General features: G+C 44.6%; 1 protein-coding gene across 1 annotated transcript in view; it reads right to left on the bottom strand.

Moving 5' to 3' along the window:
* Positions 1-5,672, bottom strand: part of Pik3c2a (phosphatidylinositol-4-phosphate 3-kinase catalytic subunit type 2 alpha) — a 99,286-nt gene extending 93,614 nt beyond the window's left edge. The window contains exon 1 of the mRNA XM_050143152.1: positions 5,521-5,672. The gene's annotated coding sequence lies outside the window, so the exon portion shown is untranslated. The remainder of the gene's footprint in view (positions 1-5,520) is intronic.
* Positions 5,673-5,875: the final 203 nt, after the last annotated feature.

Raw genomic sequence — 5,875 nt, 5'->3', positions numbered from 1 at the left:
GGAGGGAGGGAGGGAGGGAGGGAGGGAGGGAGGGAGGGAGGGAGGGAGGGAGGAAGGAATAGAGGGAGAGAAAAAAAAAAGAAAGCGGGGGAGAGAAAAACTGACCAACTAGAGAGGCAGGTGTACACACCTGCAACGCCAGTTCTTGGGAAGTATAAGCAGTAAGATCGAGAGTTCAAGGTCATTTGTGATCTGTGACCTTATTGTATGTACAGGCGAAGTCAGCCTGGACTCTGTGACCCAATCTCGGAAATATGTTACCATATGGATTATAACTGGTCTCTCGGGTTGGACTATAAACTTGCTCACCCTTTAATAAACACTCCAAAACTGTGCTATATTTTACACATGTAAACATTAAGACACCAACTTAAGAAACACAATGAAAAGAACACTGGGTCAGCACTATAGGACTTGGATTCAAGCAGTGTGTTCTAGACACTAAGTTATATAAGTTAAATATATTTAGGTCTCATTTTCTTCTCCGAGAAAACAAGAATATTTACTATTTATTTGAATAATAAGGTCTTGAGGGACAAAAATATTAGTTAAGCTATAATCAGCAATCAATGCAAACATAGGTTTTTATTATTGTTGGTCTAAGTCAGTGGTTCTTAATGCTGTGACCCTTTAATACAATTCCTCATGTTGTGGTGACCCCAACCATAAAATTATTTTCACTGCTATTTCATAACTATAGTTTCGCTAGTTATAAATCGTAACGTAAATATTTGTGTTTTCCGATGGTCTTAGGTGAACCCAGTTACAAGGTCATTGTAACCCACAGGTTGAGAACCACTGTCCTGAACTATCTATTAGTATCTGTTTCTAATAAATCTCAATGTATAGCAAATAAAGTTAAACATTATATACTATTTGATTCTTTCTATACTGTAACTGTTAAGCCTGTAATTCCATGCACTTAGGAGGCTGAGGTGGCCAGCAAGTTCCAGGACATTCTTAATTGCGTGACAAGACTGGATCTCAATACTAAAGAGTAGATATGGTGCTTCATGCCTATAATGTAGCACTTGGAGGGCTGGGGCAGGAGAACTACCACTGAGGTCAAGGCCAATCTGAACTAAATTATAGGACCCCATTTCACAGTAAGACGTACAGAAAACATTACTGTTTAACACTAAAGATGTTGATTAAATAATATTTAATGCATTCTCAAAGTTAAGAGATAAATACCAATAGCTAAGTCAAAAAATTGTATTCAAATCTTTTTAGAAATTATTTTTAAATTTCACTTATTTTATACCCAAATCGCTAAATTTAAATCTTTAAGAAATCTAAGGTGGGCTATGGTAGTGTCTGTCATCCTAGCACTTGGTGGATAGAGGCAGGAGGAGCCAGACTTCAAGGTCCTCCTCAGTTACAGTCTAAAGCCAACATAGGCTTCATGAGGTACTACCTACAAAAGCAAAAAGAAATTCAGAAAGTAGTTCACAGCTGCATTTATTTCCATTATAACTGTCAAAATATCTCTGTATACATCTCATCAGAACAACATATAGTCTGGGCATGGTGGCACACGCCTGTAAACCCAGCAGTCAGGAGGCAGAGGAGGGCAGATCTCTGTGAGTTTGAAGCTTCTCTACATGGCAAATTCCAGGCCAGGGCTACACAGAAAGACCCCAAGTGGGTAATATTCCAAAAAATTAAAAACAAAAAACCCTAGTCTAGGGATGGTATACAATACCCCTTAGTAAGAATGTTGGATAAGGAAGTCCCCACCACATCCCCCATTCAGGCTATTGCTATTGCTCTTGGTTACCAACCAGAACTAGGTAATAAGCCACTATTGCTGAAGACACCAAACACATCTAGTTACGGGACGTACAGAAATCAAGCTACAACTGAGCTGCCTACCCTTCTTTTACTGTGCCAGGAGGTGTTATGCAGGGTATCAGAAGAGAAAGCCTTACTTTGCTGTGGATCCTGTAAGCTATATATAATACCAACCTTGTGGCTAAGATGTGCCCACTGGTGCAATAGTGGCATTGCTGTTGTCTTAGGGTTACTATCGCTATAAGCGAATTGGGGAGGAAAGGGTTTCAGCTTTTGTTTCCAAATCACTGTTCATCACTGAAAGAAGACAGGACAGGAACTCAAACAGGGAAGGAACCTGGAGGCAGAAGCAGATTCAGAGGCCATGGGACATGACATGGCTGCTGCACCCACTACTCACAGAAGCAATGCTACAAGACCTGAATGTACCAGGTCCATTAACATTCCATTATGACCACCCTACTCCCAAGGAGCTATAGGAATGGTTGCTAGGGCTGGGGAAGTCATATTCCTCAGTGGTGCAACCCCTGGCTAGCAGCCTTTGCTCAAGTAAATAACCATCCATCTAAACTCATACAGACACCCTAATTAAAATTTTCCACAAAAGGGAAAAAGGAGAACATAAAAGTAGTTGGGAGGAAGAAGAGGTTCGCTGGAAAGAAATAAAAGAGAGTAAAAGGGCGAGGGGGTGGAAATATCAAAGTATATTACATACATATAAGAAATTGAATTTTTTTTTTTTTTTTGGATTTTCGAGACAAGGTTTCTCCATAGTTTTTGGTGCCTGTCCTGGAACTAGCTCTTGTAGATAGACCAGGCTGGCCTTGAATTCACAGAGTCCGCCTGCCTCTGCCTTCTGAGTGCTGGGACTAAAGGCGTGCGCCAACCACCACCTGGCAAGAAATTGAAATTTTAAATCAAGAAATAACATTGCAAAAAAAAAGAGAAAGAAACAGAGCATACATAAATGCACAAAATAAAGATCCACAGCCAGATGTGGTGGTGCGTGCCCCTTTAATCTCAGCACTCAGGAGGCTCACTCCGTGAGTTCAAGGTCAGCCTGATCCAGGTTAGCCAGGTATATACAGAGGGACCCTGTCTCAAAACAACAACAAAAGCAAGCAAGCAAACAAACAAAACTGCGACTCCCACCTAAGAGGTTTCTTTTAGCCTCAACCAGAATCCTATGTATAATGTACAAGAAACCTATCTGGGGCAGTATTTCTAGTGAGACCATGATTTCCACTAAAAAAATTTTTTTAATATGAATGTTATCAAATAAATACCAGAGTTATTAAGATTTTTCTCAATTACCTTACCACTTGGAGGTAATGGGAAAGAGCTTAGAACCTGATCACTTTTACCCATTCTGTCCTCATTAATAGAAAGAACTCATTCTGTAAGTCTCAATTTGAGCATCCCTTCATTTCCCCAGCCTGATCACATCCTTCTTAGCAGCTGAATCCACCACTGTCCTTATAACCACAGTGTTAGAACTTGTTAAACTGTCAGGGAGACGAGACAACAACTTCTACTTTCTCTCCTCTCCTCATTCCCCAGTTTCTTAGTTGGTTTGTGGCCCAACTCAGTTACAACTATCAAATGAAACCATCAAACTAAAGCAGATCTGGCTCAGTGGTAGAGCCTTGTTTAGGCCCTGGGTTCAGTCCCTAGTACTGGGGAGGTGGGCTGTTGAGATTAAACAAATCACCAAATTCTGTAAATGCAGCACACTAAAACACCATCATTTGCTTGTCTTAAATTTCTTTTGGAAATATGATAAATTAGTAAAAAAAAAAAGATTAAGTTGTCTTATCAAAGCAAGATAAATCCCAACTCATTCTGAAAGTACTGAGAACCAAACGCAGAGCCTTGTGGTAAGCAAGCACTAACTCTTAGCTACATGCCCAGCTCACAAAACTTTGTCATTTTGCTTTGTTTTTGTCTTTGGAGACAGGGTCTCCTGTAGCTCAGGCTCATCTCTCCAAGCGCATTGCTAAAGCATTTTAAGAAAGTGCTCTGCACCTCTCCTGATCTCAGGGGTTGGTCTGGTGCTCTGATAAGAACTCTGAGCTCTTAGAAATCAGACTCTCTTGAGGTACAAATTTACTACTTAAATGTGCTACTTATTACATTCAAAACAATGTGCCAGTCTTACTCCTGGGCACAGAAATGTACACAGCAACATTAAACTGAATGGAAAATTTGGAGCTCTAAATAGAAGAAGCAACAAAGAACCATACACTCAATACACAGCTGACTACAGAAAGTTGTTTCTAAAATCCTGAAAGCAAATATGCCCAACTTTAAGCTCTCTGAAACTAAGAAAAGACCGAGACCATTAAAGTATGACTGCAAATTAAGCTGCAAGTAACATGGACACAAAACAAATTATAACAGAAAATTTCCTATTATTATTATTAATTGACAGTGTCTCACTAGGTAGCCTAGGCTGGCCTTAAATCTGACCCTCTTATCACAGCTCTGTGGTGCAGGCAAGCACTGCGATTACAGAGTGCACCACCATGCCCAAGACAACAGACGTTTTCCCAAGACAAACTGCTTTTGAATTAAGTTAGCCAACGCAGATGGAATGTGTGGAAGCTCTGTTTATATTTTGTACCTATGTTAAAATCACTTTGGAACTACGTTTGAGTTAACAAACATCTCTGTATCGATCACAGTGCTTTTCAGTGCTCAAAACACTGATTGTCAAACCCGCAGCCGGCTACAAAGATTTGAAAATCTCAACCACGGCACTTCAGTGTGGTTTGTAACCGTGCATGACCACACCGACTCCAACGACGGCGCGGCTGCTCAAGAGTTTCTCGTGGAGACCGAACCATCATCAGGGAGGCAAGAGTACAAAGTCTTCCTTGGAATCAGTGTTCCAGGACCTCTGTGCAGCCTCTCCTCCCGGATGCTACGGCACCAACCCTCTAGCTTTTTTTTCCCTCCTGTCCTTGTGGCTTGTGATGATCCAATGCATTCAATCATTTTCCCCAAGGCAGTTTTCCTCCTGACACCCACCTGGAAAGATTTGGGGTACCTCTTTAACAAGTAATCTCGTTCAAACAGGGAAGCTTTCTTCAAACACCTACTGTCTAAAATAAAAGTATAATAATTGGAACTTCGCCTTCTATCAGGACAACACAGGGAAAGAACTACCGTGCGCACTCTCCTCCTCCTCTTCAATTATTTCTTGTTCGCAGTCACTCAGGAAGAGTTAAATAGTCTTACTCTAATGCCTTCCCAGAAAGACGGTGCGTTAAATACACATAAATATTATTGCATTCCCAAAGCAAGTAGGTTCTGGAGTTTTGTTTTAAGGTAAGGGGGTGAAGGATCCCAGGAGAAGAAAAAGAACCACCCGAGGCTCCAAAGACAGAGCTGGGCGAGGAGGAGGAAGAGGCCATAGCAGAAGTTCAAGCTACTCTTCAGAAAAGTCCGGAGCGAAGGCTGGGACCCGCCGCCGCAGCTCCCTCACTGTCCCGGGGACCGTGGGGTGGCTTCCCCTCCCCCTGAGGGACAGCGGCGCCCGGCGGCTCGCGACAAAGGGGCCTGGCGCGGGGCGCTGGCGACCGCCGGGTGGGGGACGGGGCCCCGAGGAACGAGCCAGAGAGGATGGAGCGATCAAGGGGCACCGCGGCCGCGGTCCCTCCCCTCGGGTCCCTCGGCGGCCGCGCAGCGCCAGGCCTCGCTCCACAGGCACCCGCCGCCCCTCACCTCACGCTGCGGGGGCTTCGGTCTCCACCGCAACCCGAGCCTTCGCGCCTTCCAAGGTCCGAGCCATGTTTTGCCCCCGCCTCAGCTGGCTCAGCTGGCCGCCAAGGAGAGCTTCGACTGACTCCGCGGCCAGCCGAGCACCGCACGTCACTTCCGATGGTACAAGCACCGCCCCCGGGCTTGGGCGCCTGACGATTGGCTGGTGCAGGCGGCCTACCTGGGGCGGTGGGCGGGGCCCAGGCGGGGCCGCAAGGCAGCAGCGGCGGGGAGGTTGCGGGCTGGACTGGTTGCCCCGGGGAATGGGTGTCCTGTTGTGGCCTGGGGCCTCTCAGGTTTCTGGGACCCCTGGCCCGCC

The sequence above is a fragment of the Alexandromys fortis genome, unplaced genomic scaffold (genome assembly GCF_014885135.2).
Source record: "Alexandromys fortis isolate MF-2015 unplaced genomic scaffold, M_Fortis_MF-2015_v1.1 scaffold_45, whole genome shotgun sequence".
Classification (NCBI taxonomy): Eukaryota; Metazoa; Chordata; class Mammalia; order Rodentia; family Cricetidae; genus Alexandromys; species Alexandromys fortis.
Note: the sequence above shows the minus strand (reverse complement) of the source record. Positions and strands in the feature narration are given on the sequence as shown.